The sequence below is a fragment of the Lolium perenne genome, chromosome 4, assembly GCF_019359855.2.
Source record: "Lolium perenne isolate Kyuss_39 chromosome 4, Kyuss_2.0, whole genome shotgun sequence".
Taxonomy (NCBI): Eukaryota; Viridiplantae; Streptophyta; class Magnoliopsida; order Poales; family Poaceae; genus Lolium; species Lolium perenne.
The window spans coordinates 111,728,959-111,745,764 of NC_067247.2; the positions used below are offsets into that span (position 1 = coordinate 111,728,959).

The 16,806-nt window shown below is 48.5% G+C and overlaps 1 long non-coding RNA gene across 1 annotated transcript; it reads left to right on the forward strand.

The window, feature by feature from the left end:
* Window positions 1-15,651: 15,651 nt before the first annotated feature.
* LOC127304423 (uncharacterized) lies at window positions 15,652-16,532 on the forward strand. The gene is made up of 3 exons (XR_011744407.1): window positions 15,652-16,203; window positions 16,282-16,335; window positions 16,423-16,532. It is a non-coding gene; the product is annotated as an uncharacterized lncRNA (long non-coding RNA).
* The last annotated feature ends 274 nt before the right edge of the window (window positions 16,533-16,806 follow it).

Below are 16,806 nucleotides of genomic sequence, written 5' to 3' on the forward strand. Positions count from 1 at the left end.
CGGAGTCTTGTTCTCGTTGACATAGTCACGGGCTAGATTTTGCTTGAATTTCCGGAATGCGTCGGCCATCTTATGAAGAGCGAACTGTTTGACTAGCCTCCTTCTCTCCTTGTTTTCATCAATCTTGTTACCCTCCTCATCGAATTTGTTGTATTCCGGAGGTAGAACGAAATGTTGCATAAGCTTTTTCAAGCAATCTTTTTTTGTTCTCTTCTCGACAAAAGTGAAACCAAGACGTGCCTTCATTGGCTCATTCCACTCATGGACGGTGATCGAGACGTTGTCTCTAACAACGGCTCCGCATTGGTTGATAAACTTGGTGGCGTTCTTGTGGGGCTCCAGCGGCTTGCCGGTTGCACTGACAACCTCGATGGTATAAGTTTCTCCTTTTTTCAGCGTCTTGGTTGCGCCACGCTTTGACGACGTACTCGAATGTTTCGACGATCCGGCCGAGGGCTAAAATAAGAAAGAGAGTCGCGCGTGTTAGTACACACATATTTATTCAAATCAGTAAGTTTGTATCACCAGAGGCTCAATGTATATATATACCTCGGCGCCGGAGGTGGTTGCTACTTCCAATTGAAGATCGTCGTTTATCGACGTTTCTTCGTTATCATCTTGCTGACGGCCTTCATCTTGACCGTCAAGGTTCAGATAAGAAGTGATATCCTCTTCTTCTTGTTCGGTCGGCACATAAAGAATATCGCCGTTTATGAGGCCCATTATATGTTCTTCAGCGTCCGGATCATAGTTGGCCATAATCGGGTCAGCTCTATCGTCCGCCATATGTCAGTCCTGAAAACATTTAGTAAAAACAAATTAATTAATTGAAGAAGGGGGCGGTGGCAGTGGCGAAAGGGCGGTGGCAAAAGGAGGGGGCGAGGAAGGGGTGGGAGAGGGTGTCGCGGAAGAGCGCGAGACGGGGCGGCAGACGACGGCGTCACGGAGAGGGACGCGAGGACAACACACATAACCCTCGCCGCCCCCTCTCGATCCCAAAACAAAACACCGCGTGTATACGGAGGGGGCGACGAGGGGCTCGCTCCCCCCTCCGTATACGCGCGGTGGTTAAGTAAAATTTTGAGTCAAATTTGAGTTCTTTTGTAAGTCAAATTTTGTAAGACCATTTTAGTTTTGTTTTTTGAATTTGTAACTTAGTTACATTTTTAATTAAAAAAACTTAGTTACATTTAATTAAGTTACAAATAAAAAAAACTTTAAATTTGTAACTCCGTTTTATGTTACATTTGCTTTTTACAATTTAATTAGTTACATTTTAATTAAAAAAACTTAGTTACAAATTAAAAAAACAAAAAAATGGGCCAGGCGCCCCTGGCCCTTCTCCTCCTCTCTCCGTTCGTCTCTCTGGCGCCGAGCGCGCAGGGCGGCCGAGCGCGCGCGCGCGAGGGCGCTCGGCGGCAAGCGTGTGCGCCGGCGGCGACGTTCGGGATCGAGGGCGCGCGCGACGACGAGCGGCGCGGTGCGTGTGGCGGCGGCGGTGGCTGTCGGGCGCCGGCATATGCACGGGCGCGCGCGGCGGCGATCGAGACGAGGGCGCGCGAAGACGGCGCAGAAGGGAGAACGGCGACGGCGGCGGTGACGTACACGGCGGCGACGCTTGACGACGGCGTCGGACGACGACGGACGGCGGCGCAACGGCGTCGTTGGCGAGGAGCTCCGGGGCGGCGGCGTCTGTGTTCGCGCGAGATCGGGAAGAATGGTGGGCGCGGAACGGCCGCGCGATTTTATAGGGGCGACCTTTAGTCGCGGTTGGGGTCACCAACCGCGACTAAAGGTTTTTCAGGGGAAATTTCGTTCCCGCGCTGAAGGACCCTTTAGTCGCGGTTGGCCAGGCCAACTGCGACTAAAGGCCTTTTTCGAAATTCTTTCATTTTCTAAATGTGAAAAATAAAACTAATTCATTTCTAAATGTGAAAAATACAAATAATATATCAAAAAATTCAGAAAAATAAAACTAATTCATTTCAAAATCTTAAAAATACAAATTATATATCAAAAAATCAGAAAAATAAAACCAATTCATTTCAATATGTTAAAAATACAAATAATATATCAAAAAATTCAGAAAATAGAACTAATTCATTTAAAAAACTTAAAAATACAAATAATATATCAATAAATTCAGAAAATTAAAACTAATTCAATTCAAAATGTTAAAAATACAAATAATATATCCCAAAATTCAAAAAATAGAACTAATTCATTTAAAAAACTTAAAAATACAAATAATATATCAATAAATTCAGAAAATTAAAACTAATTCAATTCAAAATGTTAAAAATACAAATAATATATCCCAAAATTCAGAAAAATAAAACTAATAAATTTAAAAATCTTAAAAATACAAATAATATATCAAAAAATTCAGAAAAATAAAACTAATTCATTTAGAAATATTTCCGCCTTCCTCTTCCCACTAGTTCTCCCCACCAGTTCTTTCCGGTCGCCTCTGTCTTTCCGCCGGCCCCCTCTTCCCGCCTCTGTCTTTCCGCCGGTCCCTCTTCCCGCCTCTGTCTTTCTTCCCGCCTCTTTCTTCCCGCCAATTTCTTCCCGCCTCTTTCTTCCCGCCACTTTCTTCCCGCCTCTTTCTTCCCGCCACTTTCTTCCCGCCTCCTGTCTTCCCGCTCCCATTTTTCCCGCCATTTCTCACTACATATATGTAGCCCGGCTTGGCCAGCATTATCACATCTCTACAATCTCTCATCACTCTCTCATGGCTTCCACCAAACCCACTCTAACCTACCAGCAGGTGGAGGAGCTTTGCGCCTCGAACTACCCTTGCCCACCGGGCTACCGCGTCCCCGCCGGCTGGAGCCTAAGCGCCGGCGGCGTGCTGGTCCCTCCCATCCCTCAGGGTACTGCGCGCCGAGCGGCCATCACGAACCACTACTACCTCGACCTCACGCCGAAGCAGCGGATGAATCCCCGCTGGCATCCCGATAAACAGCATACTTGGGATGCCTTCTTCATCAATCGTCGTGAGAGGGCGCTCGCCAGGTATGAGGAGAACGGTCTGCCTCCTGGGAACTTCCACGAGGCCGGCCGTCGGCTATGGTGGTATGGCCGGACTCTGCAGAGCGTCATGGACTACATCACGGCCGGCGATATCCCCCGCCTGCGCTACCCTCAGTTCGAGCCACGAGCGCCGCCCGACGACAGCGACGACAGCAGCGACGACGACGGCGGCAACTTAGAAGGCGATGACTACCAGTACAACGGCGGCGGCTATGAAGACTACGAGTATGCATATTAACGCCTAGGCAGGAGTATGACTAAATCACTCCAAATTTCATGTATCATCAGTGTGGTTTCTCGAATCAATCGAATCATTCGAAAATGGACACCAACACATCACGGGTAATATAATTCACATGATCCATTCAATAAAGTTTGGTACAATAAATTATTACACATCATTTCTTCCCTTGTGTCCCTGCTTGCTTACGATTGTGCCGTATCCATGGAGCATCCTCATCATTTAACTTAATGCTTGGTTCGGTGTTCACTTTGAAGGGCGGAATTTTAGCAAACATATTATAATCTTCTGACATGTCTGTCTTGTCCTCCACTCCCACGATGTTTCTTTTCCCTGAAAGAACAATGTGGCGCTTTGGATCATCGCATGATGTACTGATCGTTTTCTTATCTTTCCGTTTCCTCGGTTTGCTACTCATGTCCTTCACATAGAAAACCTGAGCGACATCTTTCGCTAGGACGAATGGTTCGTCAAGGGAACCAAGATTGTTGAAATCCACCATTGTCATTCCGTATTGCTGGTCCACCTTTACCCCACCTCCTGTTAGCTTGAACCATTTTCACCTGAACAAAGGGACCTTAAAGGAGGGTCCATAGTCAAGTTCTAATATCTCCTCTATGTAACCATAATACGTGATCTTTTGACCATTCTAGGTTGCTGCATCAAAGCGGACACCACTATTTTGGTTGGTGCTCTTTTTATCTTGGGCGATCGTGTAAAATGTATTCCCATTTATCTCGTACCCTTGGAAAGTCGTTATAGTCGAAGATGGTGTCTTGGCCAACATGTACAGCTGATCTACAACATCATTATCATTCATTAAATGTTTTCTCAACCAACTGCCGAAAGTCTCCATGTGGGCCTTCCTAATCCAGAATTCAGGCTTCCCCGGGTTGTCCGAGCGTAAAATATTCTTGTGTTTCTCAAAGTACGGAGCCACCAAGCTGGAATTGGTCAGAACTATGTGGTGTGCTTCAGTCATAGAATGGCCGTCCATACATATCGTTGATTTCCTTCCGATCGTGCCTTTTCCACTTAGTCTCCCCTCGTGCCGCGATTGAGGAAGACCAATCGGCTTAAGGTCAGGAACAAAGTCAACACAAAACTCAATTACCTCCTCATTTCCATAGCCCTTGGCGATGCTTTCTTCTGGCCTAGCACGGTTACGAACATATTTCTTTAATACTCCCATGAACCTCTCGAAGGGGAACATATTGTGTAGAAATACAGGACCGAGAATGGAAATCTCTTCGACTAGGTGAACCAGGAGGTGCGTCATAATATTGAAGAAGGATGGCGGGAACACCAACTCGAAACTGACAAGACATTGGACCACATCGTTCAGAATCGTGGTAGAACTTCTGGATTGATTACCTTCTGAGAGATTGCATTGAGGAATGCACATAGCTTCACAATGGCTACTCGAACATTTTCCAGCAGGAGCCCCCTCAAAGCAATCGGAAGCAATTGCGTCATAATCACGTGGCAGTCGTGAGACTTCAGGTTTTGGAACTTTTTCTCCGCCATGTTTATTATTCCCTTTATATTGGACGAGAATCCAGACGGGACCTTCATACTGCTCAGGCATTCAAAAAAGATGACCTTCTCTTCTTTGGTCAGAGCGTAGCTGGCACGACCTTGAAACCATTCCGGATGTCGGTCATCAGGGTATTTCAAACGTTGCTGCTCCTGCCGTGCTTCCTTTGTATCATTTGTCTTCCCATACACGCCCAAGAAGCTTAGGAGGTTCACGCAAATATTCTTCGTAACATGCATCACGTCGATTGCAGAGCGGATATCTAGGACTTTCCAATATTCTAGCTCCCAGAATATAGATTTCTTCTTCCACATGGCTGCGTGCCCGTCAGCTCCCTTCGGAACTGATTGTCCGCCAGGACCCTTTCCAAAGATGACTTTCAAATCCTTGACCATATCAAATACCTCAGCACCAGTGCGTTCCGCAGGCTTCGGCCGGTGATCTGCCTTGCCGTTGTAATGCTTGCCTTTCTTTCTTACTGGATGAATTTTCGGAAGAAATCGACGATGCCCAAGGTACACGTTCTTCTTACAATTTGGCAAATGTACACTTTCAGTCTCATGTAAGCAGTGCGTGCATGCATTGTATCCCTTATTTGACAGTCCCGAAAGGTTACTAAGAGCAGGCCAATCGTTGATGGTTACGAAAAGCAACGCTCGTAGGTCAAATTCCTCTTCTTTGTGCTCATCCCACACACGGACACCAGGTCTGCCCCACAACTGTAAAAGTTCATCAACTAATGGCCTTAGGTACATATCGATGTCGTTGCCAGGTTGCTTCGAACCTTGGATGAGCACTGGCATCATAATGAACTTCCGCTTCATGCACAACCAACGAGGAAGGTTGTAGATGCATAGAGTCACGGGCCAGGTGCTATGGCTGGAGCTCTGCTCGCCAAAAGGATTCATGCCATCTGTACTTAGACCAAATCTTATGTTCCTTGCGTCAGCTGCAAAATCTTTGAACTCTCTATCGATCTTTCTCCATTGCGTTCCATCTGCGGGGTGTCTCAACTACCCGTCCGACTTACGGTCCTCTTTGTGCCATCGCAACAACTTGGCATGCTCTTTGTTCCTGAACAGACGTTTCAACCGTGGTATTATAGGAGCATACCACATCACCTTGGCGGGAACCCTCTTCCTGGGTTTCTCGCCCTCAACATCGTCACCAGGGTCATCGCCTCTGATCTTATAACGCAATGCAGTGCATACCGGACATTCATTCAAATTCTCGTATTCACCGCGGTAGAGGATGCGGTCGTTGATGCATGCATGTATCTTCAGAACCTCTAAACCTAGAGGGCAGACAACCTTCTTTGCTTCGTACGTACTGGCGGGCAACTCGTTATTCTTTGGAAATATATTCTTCAACATTTTCAGTAAGTTTTCAAATGCCGAGTCAGCTACACCTGCCTGTGCCTTCCATTTCAGCAAATCCAGTGTGCAGCCCAGCTTTTTCGGACCATTATCGCATCCGGGGTACAGCGACTTTCTGTGATCCTCTAACATGCGATCCAAATTCTCCCTCTCCTTTTCAGTTTCGCAGCGTCTCCGTGCATCAGCAATGGTCCGACCAAGATCATCAACGGGCTCATCACGTGCCTCTTCTTCACCTTCCCCTTCACCTTCCCCTTCACCTTCAGCATCCTCCATGAAAGTATCACCGAAATGATCAAGATAGTTTTCATCGATGAAATCATCCCCTTCTTCATCTTCTTCCATTATAACCCCTCTTTCTCCATGCTTGGTCCAACAATTATAGCTTGGCATGAAACCGTGCCGAAGCAGGTGCAGGTGAACTTCTCTTGAGGAAGAGTAACCCTTATGATTCTTACAGTCAACACATGGACAGATAACAAAACCCTTCTGCTTGTTCGCATTAGCCACTACGAGGAAATCTTTCAAACCCGTAGTGAACTCGCCGGAGAGTCGGTTACCGTACATCCATTGCCGATTCATCTGCATTATTATAATATAAAATATATAATTAACCATCATGCATTTGTTAAACTAACTAGCTATAAACAATAGAAATTAAACAATGAACTACACACATGCATATTTTATCAATGACACATATGAAAGGTTCAAGTTGCTAACCGCGATCGAGGAGGAAAAAATAAATGAGGAAGCTCAAGTGTGGCTCCGACACTTCATATCATGTTTGTTTCATGCTCTTGGGGCATTTCATCAAACACCTTGTGTGCATAAGAGGAACCAAAATCAAACCTACACCCCCTTGTGAAGCTTGTGAAGAGAAGTGACACCAAATGGCTAAGTGCTGTGAGCTGAGGCCCTTTTATAGGGATGGGCATTTAGTCCCGGTTGGCCTGGCCAACCGCGACTAAAGGCCTTCGGGCCAGGCCTGAGGACCTTTAGTCGCGGTTGGCCTGGCCAACCGCGACTAAAGCCCCTCCCGTCCACCAGCTGGCCACCGAGCGCGCTGGGCCCAGGTCTTTAGTCGCGGTTCGCCACCCGAACCGCGACTAAAGACCCCATTAGTCGCGGTTCCTATATTTTGGTGACTAACGGGGCTGGACGGAAGGCCATTTTTCTACCAGTGGCAGCGGCGACCTGCAACCCAAGATTTTCTCTGAAGCTCCACGCGCCATTCTAGGAAGGTCGCCTGCCGTCGGCAGCAACGCCGTACACCCATGGTAGCGGTGCAGCTCGTCATTGGCAGCAACGCCGCCCGACGTCGGCAGCAACCTCGGACGCCCATGGTAGCGATGCAGCCCGCCGTCGGCAGCAAAGCCATGTTAGGTTTCTCTCATCTCTAGGAACATCGTCTGCGCGCTCGCGTACGGGTGCTGCATGTACGCACTGGTAGCACCCTTTCCATGCATGCAACGGCCACCTGGAGTAAGCAGCAATCGCATGATGCCTTGGCTGCTCTTATCGACAGGCGGCAACACGACAAACTAGCATGCCGCACCGGTACGCACTGGTCAGAAGCACATATGAGGCCGGGCCAGATTAAAAAAGTAAGTTCCACGGTGTCTGCTTGCCGTTAGTCTTGGAACTGTATTGCTCCAATCTCAAAGCAAATCCAACGTTAAAGAGATCGTGCTCACCTATCCATGTGATCACGCCAATAAATTGTACGAATATGTTCGGTAATTGGTTGAATGGGGTTGATAAAGATACCAAAGCACAAATTCGAGTAGGAACTTGTGCTATTGTGTGGTTCTTATGAAGTTGTAGGAATGATATTATATTTAAGAGAAAAGGAAATGCTCATTTTTTACAGGTTATCCGTATGGCTACCCATTGGATCCACGAGTGGTCTTTTCTGCTACCGGAGGCGCAACAGGTGCATATGGATTTTGGGTGCACCCGTCTGGAGACGGTTGCACGGGATATCTTCAACCAGGCTGGCTGGCGGCTTTCTAGACGATTACAAGATGCATAGGCATTTTGTTCTACTTATTCTTTTCCGCTGGTTAATTTTTATGAACACTTTGTGTGATCCTTGAGGTGTAAACTTTGAAACATAAACTATGCAATAAAGGGTTGTGTGCATCAATTGATGCAGAGGTCGCGGTCTTCCCCATTTCGAAAAAATGGGAGGCACCTCAGCAACAACGGAATACTCGTTTGTGATGAGGTGCCTTGTAGAAAAAGGATTAACCTAAGTACCTTTTACCAGTGAGAACCAGTATCTTGTGGTCACATCTGTAACATTTTATGAGTTTAAGCCATTGCAATGAGCATCATGTGTTCAGTAAATCCACCGATTCAACCTCACAAGACAGTGATTTCAAAACAAATGCATAATTTACATCACAATATACAAACTCAGGGGCAGGGGATGAGATGGCAACGTGTCATATAGGCACACAGGGGTTTGAATTTACCCGGGCGTCAGACTGAAAGATATGATAGTCACATCAAGTAGACGGTCGTGCCATCCACTTCTAGAGTATTTCATTCTGCAGGAAGCTGACGACACAATTCTCAATGAAATCTAACCGCGAAAAGAAACTTTCAGAACTAGGATACATGTGGTCTTCCCATGATAGCATTGCATGGCATATTAAGATTAACGACCTCAAATAGGCACATCTCTAACCTAAAGTTTCCCTCACGCCCAACGGTGAATATAACGTGGCCATGCAGCGTCCCGGACGGATAAAATCCTCCGATTTATTTTGCCACCTAGAGGATAAACGTACGAGGAAGTTGGATACAGTGGCGATGAGCGTGATGAGAGCACAAGAACACCTGCCATCAATCAACACTTGTTCCATTGGCGAATTCTCGATGGTTGAGTTACAAGGAGTGGACTTCACATGTTTATTCATATCTTCAAAATTATCATGATCATTAGTTCTTGAATTCAGATTTGTTGTAATAATATACCAGGAAATGTGCGTGTGCCTTGCAACGAGACAGAAAACGCTCATCAAGGCCTCTAGTGGCACGACGGCCAAGCTCCTCAACAACCGCGGGTGGAGGAAAGGAGGCTAGGGCGTTTGGCTGCTACAAGAAGAGTAAGACTTCTGAAGGCGACATGGAGGGAGGAAGGCCGTCCTCCTCCACACCAACTTGATGTTGTTTGGCGCTAGGAAGGAGGTGAAGAGACATGACATTTCGGATTTCGGCAAGAAGGAAATGGAGGAAACACTTGGATAATGTTATCTATGTTCCAAGGATGGCATCTATTTGTTACTTTACTACCATCCTATTTTATTTGTTTTCTATTTTTTCCTGGTACAAAATAGAACATAGATAACAAAGTCTTGAAAATTTGTATAGCAACATGCTTCCCTCGCGTCTACATGACTTGTTCTTATGAGAGATTAATATTAAATTTTGATAGCTAAAACATTTTTATAGAAAATCATTCAAAGCACTTGGATAATGTAGGTGTTTCAAGACTGTCCCAAGGTTGACATACCATGGTATAATGCATCACCATATGCTTACATTCATAAGATTGCAAAAAGGCGCACTAGAAGAACTAATAGATGCAAAATATAAAGTAAATACTAACTTTTTCAAAAATCTATTTACCAAAAATGTGTTCCTCAAGTTTGCATGCCTTATTTTATGAGGAAATAAGCTTTACATTTTCAGTGTGCCTAAATGTACCGCACCAAAAAAAATCTTCATAACTGTAACTAAAATAATCATGTTAATAGATATGCGTCAGTGCATTTGAATGCATCACAATCAATAAGAATTCATTATGGGTGGAACTTAATTATTATTTATTAAAAATAGATTGTAGATACGTGACGTACAAGTGATATTTTACATATCTTAATATTTTTGTTCGGTAGAGCACCTTACTATTGCAATCATGTGATATGAGTAGATATGAAATCTAACTAGTATTTCTTGAACACTTTAAACACAACAAATATGATGTTCTCGCATTTGTAAGGGCCACTATGCTAGTTTTACGTACTAAAAGTGAGTCCCTTAACTTCAGAAGAAAGAAACATATTTGCTACATACCAACTAATTGTTATCTCATTTTTCTCTCACGTGTACCATTAAGTTTCGCCTTTATATGTACACATGCCCTTGTTGTATTTTTCTTTGTAGTTATACTCTTGGGATGAGATTCCTCGAGCTCTTATTGGGGGAAGGAGCACCATGCATGTTGATGATAAATGGCCATAGTAGTGTTAGGAATGAAAGGAGTCAGAAGAAGAGGTGCAACGATGTGTTGACTCATGAGTGGAAACGGAGAAAGGCTTTGTAGCTCCAATGAGGTGGGAAGACAAGCCTTGTTCCTGTAGCTCGTATTGTGGTAATGACAGGCTATATTATTTGCCTCTCAGACATCATGGATCTCTGAACAAGTGTAGAGGATGTTGCAAACAAGTATAAGTCTAGCAGTTATTACTTGATCAACAGATAATTGATGTCATGAAGGATTGGAGGGGCGAGGAATAACAATGGTTTCTACTATGATGATACTGAGTTGTGTAGCGTTCTTATCCAAAAAAAATCATGTGTGATGTCCTTTGGAGGCACTAATACCAAACTACACATAGGGGAAACGAATATATTGGGCTTGCCGCCACAATCCTATATGGGAGGCACCTTGGAAACAGAGGAATACTTGTTTGTGATGAGGTGCCTTGAAGAAAAAGGATTAACCTAAGTACATTTTTCCAGCATGTGAGTGGACGTACAAATCCAACACGTGAGTTGAAATCCTAGTGAACGCGAATTTAGGTTCTTATTTATATTTAGGCCCGAGATGGTCCTGGTACTCATGCAATTTATCATGGGGACTAGTATTTGGTTTTAAGAAAGATTACATATCTTAAGACTCGTGCTTAATGGTTGTGTGCATCTCTAGTTGGTGCAGAGGGCGGTGATACCTTCGATCCAGATTACGGATTGTAGTATGATAAGCATTTTCCCTATAAGACCTAGGTTTAATCGAACCTTGAGAAGCACTGCTAAATGGTGTGAACGAAAAGTCTACAAAGCTTGCCAGTTTACTTTATCTTCAGTTTACCGGACCTATCTAGTTTACTTTTAACGGGGTTGTGTTCAATGATGGAAATAGGCCAGGGTTAATTAATGTCGTCGTGGTGAACGAGCAGATGCCATAGGATGGCTTAGATTGGGGCCGAATGGACGCAAGAGGATTCGGGGGAGGGTTTGCGATCAGGTGGGAAGAGATTCCGGATGGTTTCCTCAAGAACTTGGCCAAGGCCAGAGGTTGAAGAAGAAAGACACAAGGAAGAACTCCCTCTAGATCACCATGTTCATAGATTCACACAAGTTACAGGCTCTGCCTTCCTACATACACGCGTGTCCCTGAAGAAGGGCTGCCCCCTCTCCTTATATAGGGGAGAGGGTGGCTTACAGAGCAAGAAACCCTAATGGCATCTTTGACTGGACAAACTACTTTACAGAGTTACTGTACAAAGCTACTTTAATCATGAGTGACGCCGGAGTCCTCTTTAATCAGGGCTGCTGATGTCCTCCGGCTTCTTTGGACGTCACCTCTCTCTTTGGCGCCAGGGCTCTGAATAAAGTTACTTTGCTTAGCTCATCCTTGTCTTCTTGCTCTGAAGAGAATCTTTGACCAGTCCTGCCGACAGGCTCTCCTTTCCGGTATCTTCTATACCGGGTTCCGGCATACCCCTTTGGGGATACCGGCTTAGCCTTGCTCTCCCGGATTCCTACTAGGCTTCCGGTAAGAACATTAAACCGGTATCTTGATGGCTTAAACCATCCGGTTTGGCATGCCTTTGGCATACCGGGGGTTATCCCCCCAACATTAGTCCCCGAAGCTGGTATAGCCTGGAGGATTCTATCCTACAGACCATGCCAGGTTTTCATCTTTCTTAAGATACCGGTTTAATTACTCATGTCTTGAGCTTAGTTCCGGCACCTTTACCCGTGTTCCTTTTCTTCTCTTTGCAAGGCTTGTTCCGGCACCTCTTTTTTCCGGCACCATGTGTCTTTACTCCTTCCTCGGCGAAGTCGAGAATATATCGGGCCCCGCGCCTGTCAGTGACATGCGCACTGTAACTGACGCGCCAGTGTCCGCTGTCACATCGTTTCGACTCCCGCGCACGCATTTAATGCACCGCAGCGGATCCCACTACCTCTTCGGGATCCCGCGTGCGCCTCCGTGTGGCCTCCGTTTTCGCGCGTGTATCCCTCCGCCACGTGGTGGCCCAAGGCGCGAACCGTCGCGGGCCGTGAGGCGAACCGCCGCGGCCCAGCGGTTCCACACCCACTTTCTCTCTCTTATATAAACGCAACTGCCCGTTCCTCTTCATCTTCTTCGCATTCTCCTCCTTCGCGCACAGAGCTTCACGCCTTTGCGCCTCCGCCGCTCTCCGTCCGCCGTCGCCCGTTCAAGCTCCGGCGCCCGGCGAACTCACGCCGTGCCGCCGCCGGACTTCGCTGTGCGGAGACCTTCGGCAGCAACTTCTTCGCGTCCGCCGCATTTGTGCTTCTTCGCGAGCTTCTCCGCCTCGCCGTCGACGGTGCTCGCAGGCGGCTGCAGACCCGCTTCACCGCCAGCAAACTCCTTCCCCAGCGACCGCGCCGCTCAAGGTTGGTACTAATTTCACTTTACTCGCCGTTCGCTTGCTTTCCAGATCTTGAGCCTTTGGTGTTCTTATTTGCTCCTTTTTCTTTGGTTTTCCTCTTACTCGTAGATCTTCACGCGGGGTTCGAGTCTGGGATTTCTGTTTCTCCACCTACCCTCGCGATGTCCGACGAGGAATCCTCCTCCGCATCCTCTTCTTCCCTTTCTCTTAAGCGCCGTAGACCTTCTCCCGGTGAATCTACGGCCTCAGATCCAATGGAAACCGATTCCGGCAACCAGCAGGAATCCGGTAACCCCCAAGAGTCCGGCGGCAACCTAGAATCCGGTAGCTTTAGCCAAGCTTCCGGTAGCCAAGAGGCCAGCAGCTCTGGCCAAGCCTCTAGCAGCTCCAGCCAATCTTCCGGCGAGGAGCCTTCCCCACCCACTCGCGGAGCCTGGATGGGCTCCAACGTTACTGAGTTCGAGATTGATTGGCTGTACCGGTCTCGAAGGATTCCGGAAGGAGTTTCCTGTCGGATTCCGGATGACGAGATCGAACCGGATCCGGAAGACGACGAGTTTGTTGTTTTTCTTGCTCACTTTGAGCGTGGCTTCGGCCTTCCTGCCTCTACTTTTTTCCGGGAGTTCCTAGATTTTTACGAACTCCAACCTCACCACCTTCCTGGCAACGCCATTTTCTATCTTTCTTGCTATGCCACCTTCATGGAGGCTTACATCGGCATTCGTCCCACTCGTGAGACGTTTGCCCGCTTCTTCAACTTGCGGATCAACTCCGTCCAGGGCAAGGAAATTCCTAAGCCCAAGCCGCCCGTGCAGTGCGGCTCCTGCATCGTCGGCTCCCGCCAAGGGAGCACTTTTCTTAAGTTTTCCGGCCTCGAGTCTTGCCGCACCTGGCAAGGAACTTTCTTCTACGTGAAGAACACCGGCCGCGCCGATCGCATCAATCTTCCTCCATACCAAGAGGGGCCCCCCAGCAGAGCCAACTGGAGCTACAACCCGAAGACAGAACATGCCGAAACCAATCGGGTAGTGCGCTTCTTGGCCTCTTTGAAGAAGGAGACCAACATCTGTCCCGACGATGTCATCCGGACTTTCATATCGCGCCGGGTGCTTCCTCTTAAGCGCCGCGCACATAGGATGAGCGAGATGTATGGCCCAGGCGATCCTACCAAGATCACAGGCCGTGCTCTCAGCAAGAAAGATGTTGTTCTCAAGGCTAAGCAGATTTGTCAAACTGCTATGCCTTTTACTTGGGAATGGGGCCTCCTTCCCCTCAGTTCCTCTAACCGTCCGACCCAAGAAGTAAGAGATTGCGCAACTTGGGGTTGTCTTTGCCGGTAAGTTTCTGCTTTTGCTAACCTTCATTTTTACCTTGTTTCAGGCCAGGGACCGCTTCCCCTCTATCCAGGCAGAGCCGCGAGGACCTCTCCGGAAGCGTGCCTTTGACTCCTTCGACCCGGATCCCTACATCTTTTGGAAGGATCTGAAGATGGGGAAGACCCCGGCTGCGCGCCTTGGCCGGGACCCGCCGGAGCCCACCGGAAACCCCGAGGAGCTGGTTGTGCTCGAGGTATTTTCTTTTCCGGCTTCTTATACTTTGCCATTATCGCTTTCTTGCGAATTGCTTCTTAGCCATATCCAACTCACAGATCCACGAGCGCGTGCCGCCCCTGCGCGCCGAGGCCGGCACTGAGTTTGTGGACAAACTCATGGCCCAGGGCCAGAAGAACAAGCAGCCGGCATCTACTGCCGGCTCCAGCCATGCTCCTCCCTCCAAGCGCTTCCGGACGGAGCCCGTGGGGGAGAAAGAAGTGGGCGTGCGCCGCTACGGGCGCAAAGCGATGCCAACCGCTTCCGGGTAATTTCATTTTCCGGCTTGCCTCCTTTTTTGCTAAGTTCCTTTTCCGGTTGCTTTTTCTCAACCACTTGTCTTTTCTCTTTTTCTCAGCCCCGCTCTCAAGCTTGGCCCAAGGCCATCGGGCTCTGAGGGATCCGCAAGGACCTCAACCCCTCCTCCTCGTTCAAGCCCGGCACCATCTGGTGCCGGCAACACCTCTGCCTCCCTTTCGGGGGGCACAACAAATTCGGGGCGTGCGGCCCCTTCACTGTCAGATCACCGCACGGAGGAGGATCTTTCCTTCCTCCCGGAACACCAAGACACCGGCGCCAGCAACACCGGTGCCGGAGAAGAAGAAGCTGCCGGGCGGGCGGGCGGAGCCTTTTGCTCCTCCCGTCCTCGAAAAGACAACTTCCGCGCCGGAATCTTCCGCGCCGGAAGGCTCCAAGACGGGTGACGCTCCTAGCGCTCCCCCTTCTCCACGCACCATCCTCATGCCTCCGCCTGAGGCTCCTCGCGCCCAGCCCTCCAAGGCCGCTCCTGGCGCGCCGCCGGCCAAGACTTCCGGGGCCTCTTCTACCGCGCCGCCGCCCAAGCCCTCCAAGCTCATCAAGGGGAAGGCGACGGCCTCCAGCGCCCCTTCGGGCGGCCAGCAGCCCTTGGTGCTGCACGTCTCCAAGGCTGCCAAAAGCGCCAGCATGAAGGCCACCGGCCTCCTCGGCCGCATTACGGAGTTCCAGCGCCAAGGCCGGGACCTGGGGCACCTCCTGCCGTATGCCCAAAAGTGGAACGCCGCGGACATCACTCCGGCGACCCGCGGCATGGGCAAGGATCGGCTGCCGGCACCTGATCCTGTCGGGGATCGGTGCTCTGAGGAGCACTTCATGCGGCCCCGGGCTGCCGTAAAAGAGCTTGACAGCGCGTGGTATGACTCCACGAACAATCTGACGGTATGTTCTACTAACTTTCAACCTTTGCCGGTTTCTTTGTTTCCGGTTCTGCTTTATCTTTTCCTTAGTTTCATGCCGGTTTCTCTCTTGTCTATCTTCCCAGTCCCCGAGTTTTGTGGTGAGAGCGCAGCTCTTAGCGCAAAACTTAACTTAAGTTTTTAGCGTGAAACCGGCACTGCCAGTCCCCGAGTTTCGGGTTAAACATCTTCTCCTTAACACATAATTTACTTTAGAAACGCGCAAAACCGGCACTGCCAGTCCCCGAGTTTCGGGTTAAGAACTTTGTTCTTAGCGCAAAACTTTATCTTAAAAACGCGCAAAACCGGCACTGCCAGTCCCCGAGTTTCGAGTTAAGAACTTTGTTCTTAGCGCAAAACTTTATCTTAAAAACGCGGAAAACCGGCACTGCCAGTCCCCGAGTTTCGGGTTAAGAACTTTGTTCTTAGCGCAAAACTTAACTCATTTCTTCTTTTTCTTGAACAGGTCACCGCTGACACTCGGAAGGCCCTCTTCGAGGAGCTTTTATGGGAGCACCGGGAGCTCGCTGAGGCACACGACAAGTGCCAAGGTAAGTTTTTTATTCTACCGGCATCTTTGCTACCGGAAACCTTTTCTCCTTGTGACGCTTACAATTTCTGTTCAACAGTGATCCCGGAAGCTTCCATCGACGCTCTCAAGGAGCAGCTCGCCACGGCCCAACGTACTATTTTTTCCTTTCTCCTTTGAACTTGGTTTCTTTTCAGTTTTACTAGTGTAACCTTGCTAACACTCATTTTTCCGGTTACAGGGGAGAAGGATGAGCTCAGCCGGCAGCACCAGGAGGAGCTGAACGCCCTCAAGACCAGCTACCAGGAGCTCAAGTCTCAGCTGATTCAGCTGGGGCTTGACCACGCCAAGGTCCTCAAAGCCGCTGAAGTGACCGCAGCGGCCAAGTTGGACGAGGCTCTGGAGGATGCTTGCAATGCCACTGTGGTGTTGCGGGCAGAGCTGGAGGAGATGGCCAAGGCCCGGAAGGGTGCCGAGGAGAAGGCCGCGCGGCTGGAGGAGGAGCATAAGGAGTGCGATCAGCTGATCCTGCAGACCGACACACTCGCCCTCCGTAAGTTCTTTTCTTTTACACTTTGATTACTGCACACAAGCCTTTCTTCCTTCGATCCCATTTTCTTTCCGC